This window comes from Elephas maximus, chromosome 23 (assembly GCF_024166365.1).
Source record: "Elephas maximus indicus isolate mEleMax1 chromosome 23, mEleMax1 primary haplotype, whole genome shotgun sequence".
Classification (NCBI taxonomy): Eukaryota; Metazoa; Chordata; class Mammalia; order Proboscidea; family Elephantidae; genus Elephas; species Elephas maximus.
The window spans coordinates 65,619,738-65,639,298 of NC_064841.1; positions in this window are offsets into that span (position 1 = coordinate 65,619,738).

The following is a 19,561-nucleotide window of genomic DNA, read 5'->3' on the forward strand; positions in this document are numbered from 1 at the left end:
CATACAAATATATCAAACACTTCTAAATAAAAGATTAATGATGATGTTTGTTACTTAAAAGACCCAGAATGAAAGCACTTGTCAACAGTACGCATGCAAGTCGTGGGAAGGGTAGTTGGCTACATGAAAATGCCTTAAAACACTTGCATTTTTAGTAAAGAGGTTAAGATATACTCTAACATTAGATTGTTAATTTAAATATGCATGGAACAATTTTAAAGCAGACACAAAAGAACAAAATTAGAATACTTTCATTTTCAACTCAGTAGAGGGAAAAAAATGGAAAAATAGTATGAAAGCTGTCTTAGTTATCTAGTGCTGCTGTAATAGAAATACTACAAGTGGATGGCTTTAATGTAGAGAAATTTATTCTCACAGTCTAGGAGGCTAAAAGTCCAGTTTCAGGGTGGCAACTCCAGGGGAAGGCTTCCTCTCTCTGTTGGCTCTGGGGGATGGTCCTTGTCATCAATCTTCCCCTGGCCTAGGAGCTTCTTAGTGCAAGGACCCGTGTTGAAAGGATGTGCCCCCCTCCTGGTTCTTCATTCTTGATGGTAGGAGATCCCTCTCCTCTCTGTTCAATTCTCTTTTTTGTATCTCCAGAGAAGCAAAACCAGTAAAGTGTATATATATAATACATATATATTTTTATATCAAGGAAATGGCTCATGTGATTGTAGAGGCTGGAACATCCCAAGTCCGTGGGCCAGGATAGAGGCTTCTCCTGATTCACGTAGCCGCAGGGGCTGGCAAGCCCAAAATCAGCAGGTCAGAGAGCAGGATTCTTGCTCACAGGCTGTGAAGATTGATGAATCCCAAGATGGGTAGGCAAGACTGCAGGTAAGGTGCTAGCTGAAGTCCCAAGAACCAGAGGTCAGATGAACAGGAGCCAGCTGCAGGATCCAGTGTGAGCAAAATCTAATCCTGTAGATTGAGTCCCACCTCATTAACATAACTGCCTCTAATCCTGCCGTACTAACATCATAGAGGTAGGATTTGCAACTCATAGGAAAATCACATCAGATGACAAAACGGTGGACAATCAGACAATACTGGAAATCATGGTCTAGCTAACTTGACACACACTTTTGGGGGACAAAATTCAATCCATAACAAAAACAAAGAAAAATCTTCAATCAACCCAAAAAGCAGGTCAAGAAAGAAGAAGAAAAAAGAGGCATTGAAACGCAAGAAAAGATAAAAGAGACATAGAAAAGGAGAGACAAATAAAAATTAAAAAATTAGATGGTAGAAGTAAGTTCAAGTATATTATTCAAAAAATAATAAAATGAACTAAAATTTGAAAGAGATTATCCAAAAGATAGTCAGATTAAGAGGGAAACAAAACAAAAACAAGTCTAGCACTATGACGTTTCCAATAAATAAACTTACAGTGTAAGCACAGAAAGGTTGAAAGGAAAGACAATGGAAAAATACATACCTTGAAAATATAATTAAAAGAAATCTGAGGCAGCCATATTATTATCAAACGAAAGTAGACTACACTTTAAGACAAAAAGTGCTATTAGGGAATGAGAAGGTCACTTCTTAATGACAAAGATGCAATTCACCAGGAACGTTTAATATTTTAAATATGTATGCACCTAAGAAACTCTGGGGTTCTGAGTTTTTATGCACCTAATAAAACGTCTTCAAAATATATAAAGCAAAAATTGATAGACCCAAAGAGAGAAATTGACAAATGCACCATCATAGTGGGAGATTTCAACATATCTTTTTCAATTATTGGTATGTCAAGCAGACTAAAAAATGGTAAAGAAGACTTGTATACCATAGTTAACATGCTAGATTTATTAAGAATTCTGCTCTAATTCATATTCTTTGCAAGCATACATGAAATATTTATTAAAGTTGAACAAACAGTAGACAACAGGCAAGTATAGACCACTTTCAAAGAACTGGCAATATTCAGACCACATTCCGTTACCCACAATACAATTAAGTTAGAAATGAATAGCAAGAAGATGAGATTTTAAAAATCCCCATACGTTTAGAAATTAAACCACACATCTCAATGGTTCAATGGATCAAAGAAAAAAAATCATAATGGAAATGAAAAAGGTGATCTATATTTGGGGATCATCCAATTCTAGTTTTCTATGCCCTTGACCCCAGGGGACCAAGTGGGAGGGAGGATCTATGAGGGCCTGACTATGGCTCTATGAATTTCCAAAGAAAGATTGATCCTGGAACAATTAAGGCAACAGCAACCAAATCTCTGACCTACGGGAATTTCAGTTCCCTTTATAGATTGGTCAAATGATTTAAATTCCCTCACTCTAGTTCTTTAATTAAGGGTAAAACTTTCCTATGTTTCATTGCCACCACCTCTCTGTGTGTCCTACTGTGGTGGCTTGTGTGTTGCTGTGATGCTGGAAGCTATGTCACCAGTATTTCAAATACCAGCAGGGTCACCCATGACGGACAGGTTTCAGTGAAGCTTCCAGACTAAGACAGACTAGGACGAAAGGCCTGGTGCTCTACTTTTGAAAATTAGTCAGTGCAAACCCTATGGATTGCAACAGAATATTGTCAAATACAGTGCTGGAATATGGGCCCCTTGGTAGCAAGGCCACAATGGACTTCAGCATGCTGGTGATCATAAAGATAGTGTGGGACCAGGTAGTGTTTGGTTCTGTTTTACATGTGGTCACCATGAGTCAGAAACCACTCAACGGCAACTAACAACACCAAAAATGTTTTATTGCTGAGTCCCAAGAAAGTAGCCCATTGAGCAGATCTTGCAGGCATTGGATGGAAGACTTACCAGGGCTTTGGGGAGGCATGCTGGCATAAAAGCACCAAGGAGGGGACAATAGAATGTTATACGGTTACTAACATGTAGGTGGAGCCCTGATGGTGCAGTGGTTAAACTTCTGGCTGCTAACCAAAAGGTTGGCGGTTCAAATCCACCAGCCACACCTTGGAAACCCTGTGGGGCAGTTCTACTCTTTCCCTGTAGAGTCGCTATGAGTAGGAATTGACTTGATGGCAATGGGTTTGGTTGTTGTTTGTTGTTGTTTTTGGTTTAACCTGTAGGCAGGACCTTCTGGGCCACACAGGGTAGGACATTTGATGCTGAGTGACTGAGTGTAATTTAATTGTCAGAAAGTTTACCTAAGTGGGAGGCTCCTTAGATGCCTTTGAAGTAGAGAGCTAAAGGAAGTGACTATGCCCCGGTCTTCTCTCAGTCTCCTTCCACACTCCACTCATGGCTACCTCATGTACATCGGACATTGTGACCCACGGGATTTTCATTGGCTGAATTTTTGGAAGTAGATGTCCCGGACTTTCTTCCTAGTCCACCTTAGTCTGCAAGCTCCACTGAAACCTATTAAGCAGCGTGGCAACACGCAGGCCTCCACTGACAGACTGGTGGTGGCTGTGCACGAGGTACGTTGGCCGGGAATCGAACCCAATCGCTTGCGTGGAAGACAAGAATTCTACCACTGAGCCACCACTTTCTTCTTTCTTAGTGTGTAGACCTGGAGAAATTCTGTGCTGTTCTGCATTCTAAGGCCCATAATGCTGGGGTGAGACCCTTCAACCCAATTTTTTTTTCCCCCACTTATTAAAACTAGAACCCAAGTCTGTAGATGATAGTCTTTCATCTCTTTCTAACTCACTGAATTTAATTACTTAATACCATTAACTGAACTGATCTGTTCAAAATTATTGATTAGACCTGCAACTATAGTGGAGATCAAGTCAAATCTCCCTGCCCCGAAATGCAAATGTCGAAATGCAGGAAATTCTGGCATGAGCTAAAAGACTGATTATTTCAATGTCTTGTGGATGGTGTATAAACACACACTCTTTAACTTGACCTTTTGTATAGATGGAATTGGACCTGCATAAGGTGTCACAGCTAGAAGGCTCTGTCTGGCTTTCTTTCTAAATTCCAAAGCAATTTATCTCAATTTCCTAGAAATGTAAATTGCATTGTGTGCCTTTGTTAGCTGGTTAAAAGCTGGTGTTTACTTCCTCGATACAGAATAAATTTAAGAGCAAACAAATTACATCTCTAACCGAATTCCTCAACCAAATCAGGGTAAACATACTCTTCCTATAAAACCAAAAACCCAGTGCCGTCGAGCCGATTCCGACTCATAGCGACCCTATAGGACAGAGTAGAACTGCCCCGTAGAGTTTCCAAGGAGCGCCTGGCGGACTTGAACTGCTGACCCTTGGGTTAGCAGCTGTAGCACTTAACCACTACGCCACCAGGGTTTCCTACTCTTCCTATAGATTTCAGATAAAATTCAAACAGGCAGAGGAAAGAAGAATCTTTCTCCTCTTACAAGGCAATTTTCAGAAATGAATTAACTTGTGTAATAAAATATCTGAATAATAATATCAAAAAAAAGCACAGCCGTAGCACACCAGGTGAACAAACGGAGACAAGATTACCGAGTCTCATTCAAGCAACATCTAGATTCTAGATTTAGGAGGTCAGAAAACACAGATGCATTTTTCGAGGAAAGAAAATGATCCAATGACTTCTTTCCTATCCCAAATAAAAATTGATATTACTTTCCTGTCCGTTTTCCCACTTGCTCTTAGCCAATACTATAATTAAAATGACTTCCTCCAAGGGGCTCAAAGTGCTTTGGAGACATGGTCTAATTAATCTTCCTCACATCACTGTAAGGTCCCCAAGCTTCGGGCCCTGCCTCTGCTGGCCAGAGGCAGGCTGCCTGATGTAGGTGTGTGCACTTTTTTTCTCCAGTGGCTTATAGAAAGTGACAGCTGCTGTCGAAAGCAGCCTCTCTTCCCCAGAAGCTGTAAATACACCATCTCGTCAGCGCCAGGACCAGTGTTTGCCAGCTGAAGGTCTAAAGGGCAATCAACCAACTGCTATCTGCGTAATCTGCATTTTCATTCTTCTGCGTAATGTTCTATTGCCTCAGTTATGGCTGCAGCCACGTCTGCCGGTAGGTAGAGCCAGGCTTTAGAGACTTGCAAGCAATTCAACTTTCTAAATTAATCTTTTTTTTGGTCCTCAGATGTTGCTCAGTTCCTGTTATCACTTTAGCCGTCCTTCTCTGCATCTTTTCCAGTTTTATCTTTTATGAGGTAGGGAGACACCATTTCTAGGTTGGCTGTATTGCTGATTATTGTGGGTTCTGTTTTCTGTGCAATTTTGATGGTGATAGCACCATCCATTCTCTTGGCTATTCCAGCCGCAGCAACCTGTGGGGCTATCAACACAGTCCACCCCTTTTTGTACTGGGGAACTGGAGTCCACTTCAGAGCCTCCAGAATGCCATCTGGACTACAGCAAGTGTTGCTGTTGCTGTTGGCAGACCTTGAGTAGAGCCCCGACTCATGGTGACCCCGTGCACAATGAAACAAAGCACTGTCTGGTACCGTGCCATCCTCTTGAATGGTTTTGCAAATCACAAGGATCCATAGGGTTGCATTCCATGGGGTTTTCACTGGCTGAAATTCAGAAGTAGATAGCCGGGCCTTGCTTCCTAGTGCATCTTAGTCTGGTAGCTCTGCTGAAACCTGTTTAGTACCATAGCAACACGCAAGCCCCACTGGCAGATAGGTGGTGGCTGCCCATGAGGTGCATTGGTCAGGAATCAAACCCAGGTCTCCTGCATGGAAGGCGAAGATTCTACCACTGAGCCACCAAATGTCCTTTACACAGTCAGTGTAACCACCTAATAAGAGGATTTGGGGTGATTCTCATAAATGGGTTAGTTAATTTCCCCTAGATATTCTTTAATTATCAAAAAACATCACATGCAAGTAAAATTTTGAAGATACTTAAACGGTTGCAGCAATACATCGACAGAGAACTGCCAGAAATTCAAGCCAGATTCAGAAGAGGATGTGGAACAAGGGATACCATTGCTGATGTTAGATGGATCTTGGCTGAAACCAGAAAATACCAGACAGATGTTTACCTGTGTCTTATGGACTATGCAAAGGCATCCAACTATGTGGATAATAACATATTACGGATAAAATTAAGAGGAATAGGAATTTTGGAACGCTTAATTGTGCTCCTGAGGAACCTGTACTTAGACCAAGAGGTAATCCTTCTAACAGAACAAGGGGATACTGCATGGCTAAAAATCAGGAAAGGTGTGCATCAGGGTCGTATCATTTCACTAAACATACTCAATCTGTATGCTCAACAAATTATCAGAGAAAGTGGACTATACAAAGAAAAATGCAGCATCTGGATCGGAGGAAGAGAAGTTAACAACCTGCGACATGCAGATGACACAATCTTGCTTGCTGAAAGCAAAGACTTGAAGCACTTACTGATGAATTAAAAAAAACTACAGCCTTCATTGTGGACTACACTTCAACATACACAAAACAAAAGTCTTCACAACTGGACCAATAAGCAACATCATGATAAACAGAAAAAATATTGAAGTTATCACGGATTTCATTTTACTTGGATCCGCAATCAATGCCCATGGAAGCAGCAGTGAAGAAATCAAACAACGCTGCATCCGGTAAATCTGTCTGCTGCAAAAGACCTCTTTAGAGTGTTGAAAAGCAAATATGTCACTTTAAGGACTAAGGTGCTCCTGACCCAAGCCATGGTATTTTTAATTGCCTCATATGCATGTGAAAGCTGGACAATGAATAAGAAAGATGAAAGAAGAATTGATGTCTTTGAATTATGGTGTTGGTGAAGAATATTGAATATACCGTGAACTGCCTGCCACAAGAATGAACAAGTCTGTCTTGGAAGAAGTAGAGCCAGACTGCTCCTTGAAAGCGAGGATGGGAGGTTTCATCTCACGTACTTTGAACATGTTATCAGGAGGGGACAGTCCCTGGAGAAGAACATCATGCTTAGTAAGGCAGAGTGTCAGCAAAAAAGAGGAAGACCCTCAATGAGATGGATTGACACAGTGGGTGTAACAATGGGCTCCAACTTAGCAAGGGTTGTGAGGATAGCGGAGGACTGGGTGGTGTCTTGTTCTGTTGTACATAGGGTCACTATGAATCGGAAACGACTTGATAGCACCTAAAAACAACAAAACAGATATTTTTATTTCCCCATCTGCCACTTTTCCTCACTCATATGACTGTCTGAGGCTTATGAAGGCCTAATGAATTGTTCCAAAGCCAATGCTTCTAAACATCCTGAAGAATATTATTTATTTTATTACTTATTACAGCATCAGGTAGTTTTATAGCACTTTGCCATTCCTGGGTTCCTCTTTAAAATAATATTGTGAAGAAGATATAGTGGTGAGCATTAGCCTCATGTCACATAATGAAATAAAGTTCAGAGAGGTTTAGTCATTTTTTTCAGGATCACATAGGTGTTTTGCTTATAGAACAAATTTTCTTACCTCTCTTATCTGTCAATACCCATTCTCTCCATTACCATATGTCATTCATTCAGCAATTATTTACTTATTTATTTTTGTGACAGACAGTATGCTTGGGCCTAGATATGCAAAGATGAACAAGACATTGTTCTTATCCTAATTATATATATATATATATACACACACACACACACACACATACACACACATATATATGTATACATATATATGGAGCCCTAGTGGCACAGTGGTTCAGTGCTGGGCTGCTAAAGGAAAGGTTGAGGATCGAACCCACCAGCCACTATGTGGGGGAAAGATGTCATAGTCTGCTTCCATAAAGATTGTTATTAGGTGCTGTCAAGTTGGTTCTAACTCATAGCGACCCTGTGTGGAACAGAAGGAAACATTACCTTATCCTGGGCCATCCTGACAATCATTGCTATGTTTGAGCCCATTGTTGCAGCCACTGTGTCCATCCATCTTGTAGAGGGTCTTCCTCTTTTTTGATGACCCTCTACCAATCGTGATGGCTTTACTTCTTCCAAGACAGATTTGTTCATTCTTTTGGCAGTCCATGGTTTATACACCATAATTCAAAGGTGTTAATTCTTCTTTGGTCTTCCTTTTTCACTGTCCAGCTTTCACATGCATATGAGGTGATTGAAAACACCATGGCTTGGGTCAGGCGCACTTTAGTCCTCAAAATGACACATTTGTTTTTCAACACTTTAAAAAGTTTTCTTGCTGCAGATCTGTCCAATGTTATGCTTTGTTTGATTTCTTGACTGCTGCTTCCGTGGGCATTGATTGTGGATCCAAGTAAAATGAAATCCTTGGCAACTTCAATATTTTCTCCATTTATCATGATGTTGCTGATTGGTCCAATTGTGAGGGGTTTTGTTTTCTTTATGTTGAGGTTAAATCCATACTGAAGGCTGTAGTCTTTGATCTTCATCAGTAAGTGCTTCAAGTCTTCTTTGCTTTCAGCAAGCTAGGTTGTGTCATCTGCATATCACAGGTTGTTAATGAGTCTTCCACCAATCCTGATGCTACTTTCTTGTTCATATAGTCCACCTTCTCAGGATATTTGCTCAGCGTACAGATTGAATAAGTATGGTGAAAGCATGCAACTCTGATGGATATCTTTCCTGATTTTGAACCACACAATATCCCCTTGTTCTGTTCAAACAGCTGCCTCTTGGTCTATGTACAAGTTCCTCATGAACACAATTAAGTGTTCTGAAATTCCCATTCTTCACAATGTTACCCATAATTTGTTATGATCCACACAGTTGGATGCCTTTGCATAGTCAATAAAATACAGGTAAACGTCTGTCTTTCAGCCAAGATCCATTTGACATGAGGAATAATGTCTCTTGTTCCATGTTCTCTTCTGAATTTGGCTTGAATTTCTGGCAGTTCTTTGTCAATGTACTGCTGCAACAATTTTTGAATGATCTTTAGAATAATTTTACTTGTGTGTGATATTAATGATATTGTTTGATAATTTCCACATTCTGTTGGATCATCTTTTTTTGGAATGGGCACAAATATGGATCTCTTCCAGTTGGTTGGCCAGGTAAAAAAGCCATCGCTGTCAAGTCGATTCTGACTCATAGTGGCCCTGTAGAACAGAGTAGAGCTGCCCCATAGAGTTTCCAAGGAGCACCTGGTGGATTTGAACTGCCGGCCTTTTGGTTGGCAGCCGTAGCTCTTAACCACTACACCACCAGGGTTTCCTCGGCCAGGTAGCTGTCTTCCAAATTTCTTAGCATAGACGAATGAACACCTCCAGCACTGCATCCATTTGTTGAAACAACTCCTGAAGCCTTGTTTTTGGCCAGTGCCTTCAGTGCAGCTTGGATTTCTTTCTTCAATACCATTGGTTCTTGATTATATGCTACCTCCTGAAATGGTTGAATGTCGATGTCTTAGTTACCTAGTGCTGCTATAACAGAAATACCACAAGTGGATGGCTTTAACACAGAGAAGTTTATTCTTTCACAGTCCGGTAGGCTAGAAGTCCGAATTCAGGCATCACTCCAGGGGAAGGCTTTCTCTGTCTGTCAGCTCTGGAGGAAAGTCCTTGTCCTCAATCTTCCCATGGTCGAGGAGCTCTCAGGAGCAAGGACCCCAGGTCCGAAGGACACACTTTGCTCCTGGTGCTGCTTTCTTGGCAGTATGAGGTCCCCAACTCTCTGCCTGCTTCCCTTTCCTTTTATCTCTTGAGAGATAAAAGGTAGTGCAGGCCACACCCCAGGGAAACTCCCTTTACCTTGGATCAGGGAGGTGACCTGAGTGAGCGTGGTCTTACAATCTCATCCTAATCCTCTCAACATAAAATTACAATCACAAAATGGAGGACAACCACACAATACTGGGAATCATGGCCTAACCATGCTGATACACATATTTTTTGGGGGACACAATTAAATCCATGACATTCCTCCTTTTGGCCCCCAAAAATCATATCCTTGCAACAAGCAAAACATATTTACTCCATCGTATCATAGTTAAAGTCTTAATTCCAAGTCCGAAACCCAAAAGTTCCTCTTCATCTGTGAAATCTAGAATACAAGTTATCTGCTTCCAAAGGTACAATGGCAGAACAGGCACAAGCTAGACATTTCCATTACAAATGGGAGAAACTGGAGGGAAAGAGGGGATAACAGGCACTGAGCAAGTCAGCAGAACACATTACATTAGCTCTCAAAGCTTTGAAAATAATCCTCTGTTCTCTAAGACCATTTACACAATGACCCTGCCCTCCAGCCTCTAGGTATTGGCCACATTCTCCGGATTCTGGGTGGAGGTCTCTTGGCCCTGGGCTTCAGCTCCTCCTTCCAGGCCCACTGGGACAGAAACTCTGCTCCCTCGGCTTTAGGAGCACTATTCTTCTAGACCATCTGAGTGGCAACTTCACCCTTAGAAACACCAGAGGCCATGGCTCCACTCTTTGAAACCCCCGAGGTTGTGGCCATACCTTTTGAGACTGAGGCAGCTCAGCTTCTTGTGTTCTTTGTCTCTTCAGCTTCTGCTTCTTGGTTTCTTGTCCTTTCAGCTCCTTGGGCCTCACACCCACATCTGCCCTGCTGGGGCAAGTGTTCCAAAGCTCAGCAGCTCCATGGATAAGTACCCGGAGGCACCCCACTCTGCCAGGAAGCCTCCTGCACACAAGCGCTCAGCAATCTGGCTCTGTGGGTTGGCAAGCCTAGCTACACCAATAAGTGGCCAGAGGCACCCCATTCCACCAGGAAGCCTCTTGTGCACAGGCACTCAGCTGTCTCGCTCCGTGGGTTGGCTTGAGCTCCGTCTCACATTGGTCTCCTGGTTCCGCTGCTGCTGGATCTCTACTGTTGCCACTTCTCTGCTGCTGCAGGTCCTCTGCTACTGTCTCAACTCTATCCATTCAATTTCAAAACCACTTCCACACTTTAGGTATTTGTTAGAGCAGCACCCCACTCTCGGTACCAAATTCTGTCTTAGTTATCTAGTGCTGCTATAACAGAAATACCACAAGTAGGTGGCTTTAACAAAGAGAAGTTCATTCTCTCACAGTCCAGTGGGCTAGAAGTCCGAATTCAGGCCTCAGCTCCAGGGTAAGGCTTTCTCTGTCTGTCAGCTCTGGAGGAAGGTCTTTGTCCTCAATCTTCCCCTGGTTGAGGGGCTTCTGAACTTCTACTATATATACACATGCATACACATATATGTATATATATGGAAATGGGAGGATAAGCACAGAAGGGAAAGAGAATGGACAGAGAAGAGTGTATACAAAGACACTGAGATAAGAACCAAGATGTGGTATCTGGGGTAGGTTGGGAAGCAGCAGAAGAGAAAGGTTGAGTTGATTCTGACTCATAGTGACCCTATAGGACAGAGTAGAACTTTCCCATAGGGTGTCTAAGGAGTGGCTGGTGGATTTGAGCTGCCAACCTTTTGGTTGGCAGCCGAGCTCTTAACTACTGTGCCACCAGGGCTCCAATTTGTTACACAGCAACAGAAAACTAATACAAATAAAAAGATCTAAATAGTATTTAACCAGACCTTGGAAATGACAGTATTTTATTATAAAGTTAATACAAAGAACGTTTTGGGCATCTGATGAAACATTAGTTTCCTCCTTAGAAGAAATGCCAAGTTGACACTTCATTTATAAATGAATTGAGTGAATAAAGAAAAGATTATTTATTTTGAGAAATTCTCCTCCTACTTTAAAAAAGGAACTCTGCTATGTAATATACAACATGGAGATGCTGGAACGAAATATTAATGAAGTTCTCTAAGATTTGAAGTTAATCCCATCATCACACTCCAGAGTAACGTTTGTTAATTGAAATGAAAAAGTCACTTTCCCTCAAGACTTGCTGAGCTTCAGTTCCCACAGTTCCCGGATTGTGGATTATGAAATTTAGGCAGTAAAAGGCAGCATCAGAGTAGGAATTTGCTGATTTCCCTCTTGTCACCTCAAGCAAAGTCTCTTAAAGTTAGTTCTCCTAAAAGCACAGAGATGGGACGGTTGATATCCAGGTCTTAAGCACTCTGGGCTTACCATCGGGTGAAGAACTGATAGGTCTGACATGATATAAAATAAATATTATAGAAAAGAAATTTTCTTTCTGGGTGTGGATTTCATCTTGTATTTGTCCCAGGAATATTTCAAGACACATTTGGCCATTTGGGGATATTAAGGTTGAGGTAACTGGCACTCCTCAAGGTCAATGCTGTTCCCTACAAAACATGACAAAAGCTTTCAGGAGGCTGAAGGCTGTATGAGAAAATTAAGTATTGATTGAGGAGTAGATACGATGTTGTGCAATGTGGTTATCAGACTCAGTTCAATGCTGTGAATTTGAGGTTTTGCACTCTCAGAAGATTACGTCAGTTAACAATGCATTACTGAAGGCTGGGGAGCTTTCGTGCTCTGCAAGTATGATTGGCGCATCCTCTTCTCAGCCTTGGAAGAGTGCTTTCCCCAAACAATATGCTTTTATTGACCACAGGTTAATATGACCACCCAGTTGAAATCTGATCACTTTCAGGAGGTTGTGATACTTGGCAAAGTCAACTTTCCTTCCAAGTACTCTCCTCCTATTGAGAAATCAGGAATTCTGGATTTAATCATCTGCATTTTTTTAAAATTTCCGGTTCCTATTTATTATTAAAAAAAAATATATATATTTTTTTATTTATTATTATGTGATCTCAGAAAAGAAGAAGAGAAGAAATTCATTTTTTGCTTTCAGTGGTTCTGTCTGCTCTAAAACGATTAAAAAATGAAAAAACAAACCTGTGCCATCTAGCCAATTCCGACTCATGGCGACCCCATGTGTAACAGAGTAGAACAGATCTATAGGGTTTCCTTTGCTGTAATCTTTATAGAAACAGATTGCTAGGGCTTTCTTCCATGCCACCCAAAGACCTTAAAATCATTTAGGGCAGTGCCATTTCCAATGAAGTTGGAATAAAAAGATCCCTGAACACAGGAAAGGATTGGAAGCATTTTTAACTCAGAACAACAGGAGGAAAATCCTCTATAAAACCTTAGAACTGGAAAGGGCATTAGGGAACTATCTAATCCAATTCTTTCACTTTACAAACGAGTAAATCCATATCAAAAGTGACTGTGACTTGCTCGAACTTCAGAGCTATCTAGTGCCAGAACTGGAGAAGTAATTTGATGTTTTGAGCCTGAACCCAGTCCTTTCCACTGTGTCTTCTGCCCCCCAATTGCCTCAGCAGTAGAAACCATGGTATCAGGGTAAACAATCTCTTTATGCGTATTTACGTTAAAATTTTTTTTTAATTTACATTAAATACCTTTCCTTCAACTCTTATATGTCATATACAGCTAACATACAGATGCCTGAAAATATTGCACAAGGCTTATAAAATTTTCTAATAAGTTTGTTTAGTAGAGGGGAAAGTTTTCAATTACCCCCACTTCACTGATGACAAAATTGAGACCCGGAACATACAAGTGCCTTGTCTAAAATTGTATGGCCATTTATGATAGACCTACCGTTAGATGAGTGCTCCTTCTTCTATTCTGTGGAGCTTCCATTGCTATAAACCTGTGGGACCTTCACACTTCAACAGTTACTCTATGCTCTAGCCCCACCCCCAGCCAAATGCTCTGAATAAAGGGACTAGATTTTTTATGTGCTAATATTCTGATACCTGCCCTGACTTAATTTCCTGTTCAAATTTGAGGAGAGAACTATAATATCATTTGTGGCTTCCCTGGGAATGGCAAATATTTTGCTGATCACCTTACTCAGTGTTTGCAGTCTGTTTCATTATGGCTAATACGAACATGACATACAGAGTGTATGAGTCACTTACTAATCTCTCCCAATTTACGTTTGGTGGTCTTCCTTCCAGACTCACTTGAGACCTGAACTCGATGCTTTAGAAATAGCGTTCCTTCTCAGCCTTCCTCTGTGATTAGCTCTTGTCTTCCCCCAAATAAAATCTGGTTGACAAGGGCTTCTGATATTGACCATCCCTCTAAAGAGATTGCAGTATATCTCTTCCAAATCAAAATGGGAACAGTGTGTGCTTTCTTTAGGGCTCCAAAGCTGCCATAAATTTGGCTGATAGATTTTTCAATGCCTTAGTAAGGATTGCTTTGGGGAGAAGGTGAAAGCAGAGGCTGGGAGCAGCGAACGCGTTGTCCCTCCATCATCCGTGGTGCTTTCTTTCACTGCGACCTAGAAAACAAGGCTGGAGGAAGACAGCTTTAAATTCCTCATGCTAAATTAGTTCTGAGATGCTTCTGGGCACAGGCTGCCAACCGAACTCTGTTTTGACAGAGGAAATATTTATAATGAAACATAACGAAGTAAAATTTAAGTCCCAAATTGCCTCAACACGGAAGCACTAAAATTGCAATTCTGGTCATAGTGACACCTCCAATTACTGAAATCTGAAGTGATTCTCTTTAGAAAATGACTTCACTTTGAGGAAATGAATAGCGTCTAAAGGTTATGACATACATGCCAGGGGCTTCAAATCCTCTTTCGGGTGTTACCCTCAGACAAGCAAATTAGGCGCTCTTGGTCTGTTCCCCCCTCCACAGTCAACAATACTTCCCACCAAGCCATGTTCTGAGGCTTGAACGATGGCTGTGGAGCATTTTAAACAACCCCAGAAATGAGAGGATTGAGTCCAGATTGGGAATTTTTGCAGCATTAGCAGCAATTGATAGGACATAACTTTAAGACCCCAGTGATCTTGATTTTAAGATCACCTATAAGTAGACAACACTCAGGCTTTTCAGCAAAGATCCTCATTGCCATTGCTTTGAAATTATTTCTCAAGAGCAAGGAAAATTCCTGACACAAGCTGCTGGTTGCTTCGGTCCTTAGTAAATGACTTTATTCCTTTATTTAACAAATATTTATTGCCTGCTTATCATATACCAGGCGTTGTGATCGACTCTGAGGATACAACAGCAAATATGACTGATGTGGTCATTTCCCACTTGAACTTTGAAGTTTACAATCTAACATACCTGCTTGACTCTCAACTTCCTACATCTTTGACCTTGAAGTTGGGGCCACTCAACCTTCCCTTGGGACCTCCACTCCTCCCCAACCGGCCCTCGACATATCCTGTACATAATAACACTATGTGGAGGGGTTCTTGGCCAGAAACTCCCTGACCTTAAGATTGGTTGGAATTTGGGTTGTAAGAAACAGAGGCTCCCTTGAATTACCTCATGAAAAGGGATGTTTAGTACAAGGACATGTTTAAACTAAAAGCAGCTTGAAAGACTAGCTACTGTCTTATGTTTCTCCCCGGACTGTGTAGACTCTCTATCTTGAGCCAGTTCTCTGCTCTACTTGCTGTCAGCTTCAGTCTCTTTCCTACCACTTGCTTAGCCATAGTTTCTGCTTCCTCTTAACTCCAGCCTGAATGCTGCCCATTGGGGCTGTTCTGCTCCTCTCTCATCCTCTGTGGCTTTAGCTCCCTCTGCACTGGCCCCAATTCTCCATGTGTCCTAATTAAGATTCAAAGAGGGAGGATTAGAAGGTCTCAGCCCATTATTTCACTTCATGCTGTGTCACTGGTCCCTGTCTAATCTCTGGATTGTCAACCCTTCCTTAGGCCCGGTGCCCACCTCTGAGTCAGACAGCACTGCTGGGGCAAGGGGTAGGGATCATACGATAACAAATGTAGTGACCTGGGCATCAGAGTGTAGACTGTGAGCTCATTAGCAGCCCAGTCTTGGCTTGTCCTTGCTCCAATGTGACTGACCCTTGCCTCCTATTCAGATCCCCAGTCACTGATTTTTCAACCCCTTTCTTGAACGATGGAGCTGTTTTTGCATGTTACCTCAGCCCACTTGGTGGTTACACATCTTGGCCTCTGAATGCCACTTGGCTTGACCTCCACTGGCTGCTTGCCACTTGGATCTCTGCCAACTGCCTGCCTTGTCTTCTACTCGGGTTACTGCATTGGTTCAGTTTTGCTAAGAGCACTAGCATCCCATCTGCCCTTACCTTCATGGGCTGATCTCTGGTTTTCTATTTGTATTTTGAATCTTGCTCTTGTCTATTTATCCCTGGAGCTCTGGCGGCGTAGCGGTTAAGACCTTGGTTGTTAACCAACAGGCTGGCAGTTCAAATCTACCAGCAGCTCCTTGGAAACCCTATGGGGCAGTTCTACTCTGTCCTATAGGGTCGCTATGAGGCAATGGGTTTTTTAAAATTTATTCCTAAAAATAACCAATCCTAGTCACATTTTCATATTCATTATTTCTGTCTTTTTTACCAGCAAAGAGGCCAAAGCTCACAGGTATGTCTAGACTATTGATCTGTGTGCTGTCTAGATTGGCCTGTCTATGCTTCTTGAGCCCCAGTTTTGATACGCTGAACTCTAAAACCTATTAGGTCATTTCTTAGAATATCAATGCCCCAGAATACAGTTTCCAGGAGGTTATGTTCCTGGTGCCTTATCCGCTATACCACAAATAACCTATCTCTGGAGGTTCTTCTATAGGTCCCTGAGTGGAGCAGTTTGCACTTGACTACTAACCTAAAGATTGGTAGTTTGAACTCAGCCAGTGGCACCACAGAAGAAAAGCCTGGCAATCTACTTCCTTAAGGATTATAGCCAAGAAAACTCTATGGCGCAGTTCTATTCTGTGACAGATGGGGTTGTGGTCATTATGAGTTGGAGTCCACTTGATGGCAACAGGTTGTCTTCTTAATTAATTAATTTTTTTGGAGGTTCCTCTATGTCAGCATAGGATCCAAAGCCTCTACCAAAATGCTTGCACGCATGAACTGAGACTTGATATTTCTTGACCATATGCCACTCTCATCCCTGTGAGGGCTTTGAAGCTCCACCAGTTCTGCCTGGAACCACTGGCAAATCAAGGGCACCTTGTATCTGCCCTAGCTTCCATAGCCTTGGCCTTGCTGCACCCCTGCCCCAGATGTACCCATGGGTCTGCCTTGGTCTTAAAGGCTTCAAAAGCACTGGCCGTCACGGCAGTGGATTAACTCCAGCATTCATCTAGGATGAAAGCATTTTGTGCTCGCAGGTTCTTCTGCTCCACAGAGTCCCTTTCCATCTCAGCAGTCTTAGAACCTGGGTCTCTTCATTGATAAGGAGTTTGGGAAGATCTGTTTTCTGTGCCAGAGCCCTGGTGGTGCAGTGGTTAAATATTTGGCTGCTAACCAAAAGGTTGACAATTCAAATCCACCAACCACTTCTTGGAAACCCTATGGGGCAGCTCTACTTTGTCCTATAGGGTCATTATGAATTGGAATCAACTCAATGGGGATGGGTTTTTGGGTTTGGGTTTCTGGGTCCCTAAAAATCCCAGAGGTTCAGAAGCCCAGAAACATGGCTTGTTTTATATCCAAGGCTACCAAAGTTTTGTTGTTGTTGTTTTGGATGCTGTCTAGTCAATTTCGACTCATGGTGACCCCATGTGACAAAGTAGAACTGCACCATAAGGTTTATGGGCTTTTCCAGGTGTAAAGTTTACAGGAACAAATTGCCAAGGTCTTTCTCCCACAGAGCTGCTGGGTGGGTTGGAAATATCAACCTTCCATTAGCAGTTGAGCACTTAACTGTTGCACCACCAGGGCTTCTTAGTCATAAGGAAATTGAGTGTTTGACTGTGTACAGTCAATGGCCCCTAAGAGAGACGTACTCCCAGAGAAGAAAAGAGATGCCCTAGTGTTCACATACCCTATGTGGACTGGCTAATGTTCTCTATAAAAGATACCTGCATATACATCACTTTTAGAAACGATATTTTTGTAGAGTTTTAGGGCCATAAGAGACCTTCACTATCTAGATTTTACCATCTTATTTCTTTGAGGAAGCAACTGAGCTACCAAGACATGAAGTTACACTTTCATGTTCCACTGTGTTAGTATTGGAAGTAAAACCTAAAGCAAGTCTTGGTATACGACAGAGGCCCAAATGAATGAGTTGAATGAAGGAATTGATAAATTAGAGCATGAACTCCAATCCCTACCCCCACCTGTATGGTGTCCTTCCCATCTAACCAGAATCCTGCCTCCCTGGTCTTAAGTTTGGACATTTCATCTGGGGTGGTGGGGTTTCATCCTTCCATTACTAAGTCAGGTTTCGTCAGCTACCCCAGATGGAAAAGAGTATGTCTTTGCTTTTGAAGCCATAGGGCTGAAAGAATTGAAGTCAAAACAAAAAATTTGATTCTGAGAAATTGCCAAAATCAACAACAATGAAAACAACAAATGTGTATCGAGCACCTACTATGTGCCAGGCACTGTTTCAGGTGTTGGGCAAACACTAGTAGAAAAAGCAGAGTTCCTGCTTTTGCTAAGTTTACTTTACAAGATCAGTTGAATTCATTGTTGTCAGCAGAGAAACGTAAATTTATGCATTAATCAGGAAGAGCAGAATTCCAAGAATTGGGAAGGCTTGAAGGACATACTTTGTGTTTAGGGAGCAGTGGAGGTTCAGTGGTAGAATTCCCACCTTCCATGTGGGAGAGTCGGGTTCAATTCCTGGCCAGTGCACCTCAAGCAAAGTGATCACCTGTACAATAGAATGAAGTGTTGCCCAGTCCTGCACAATATTCATGATTTTTGGTATCTGGGATCCATTTTTGCAGCCACTGTATACTCTGAGTGCCTTTCAACCTAGGGGGATCGTCATCCAGCACTATATTGGGCAATAGTATGTTGTGATCTATAGTGTTTTCATTGGCTAACTTTTGGAAGTAGATCATCTGACCTTTCTTCCTAGTCTGTTTTAGTCTGGAAGAACCACTGAAACCTGGCCTATCATGGGTGACCCTGCTGGTATCTGAAATACCATGGCATAGCTTCCAGCATCATAGCAACACGCGTGCCACCACAGTACGACAAACTGACAAAGGGTGCTACCGAACTTGCCTCCCACTATAAAACCCAAAACCAAAACCACTGCTGTCGAGTTGATTTCGACTCACAGTGGCCCTATAGGACAGAGTAGGACTCCCCCATAGGGTTTCCAAGACTATAAATCTGTACAGAATCAGAGTGCCGTGGAGCGGCTGGTGGGATCAAATCGCTGACCTTTCAGTTAGCAGCCTAGTGCTTTGACCACTCTACCACCAGGGCAGACACTTGCTTTCCCTATTCTCTAGGAGCTAGGAAGTAGGCATGTAACCCAGGCTCCATCAACTAGATGCCTCCACCCTGTACAAAGATGCTGAGATCCAGAAGTTTCAATTTGGTGGTTTGCCCCAGCAGCAGCAACACTAAGTTTCTAGAAATGGCTGTGGCCACATCCCATGTCCTGTGCTGGGTGCAGAGGAGGTTCAAGTGTGGTGTCATGTTGTGGCACAGGATTGGGTTTTGTGGAGGGATTTAGCTGTGGTGGCTACTGCCTAGACGCCCGGGATCCTAGTTTTATGGCTGCATGGTCCGATATGGTAGACGCTAGCAATGTGTGACTATATAAATTTAAATTAATTAAAATTAAATATTTAATTTGCAGTTGCACTAGCCCCGTTTCAATAGCCACGTGTTGCTAGTGGCTACTGCGTTAGAGAGCGCAGCTCTAGAACATCAGCCTTCTCAGGGACGTCGTGAGTTTGCCAACATTTTTTCAATAATGTTGTGCTTACCTGGATGAACCAGACATCATTTCTGTAACAAGTATTTTTCTGATTAACTCTGACTGATACTGACAATTGAGTGTTATTAGCATAGTGTTACTACAACTTACCATTGGGGTTG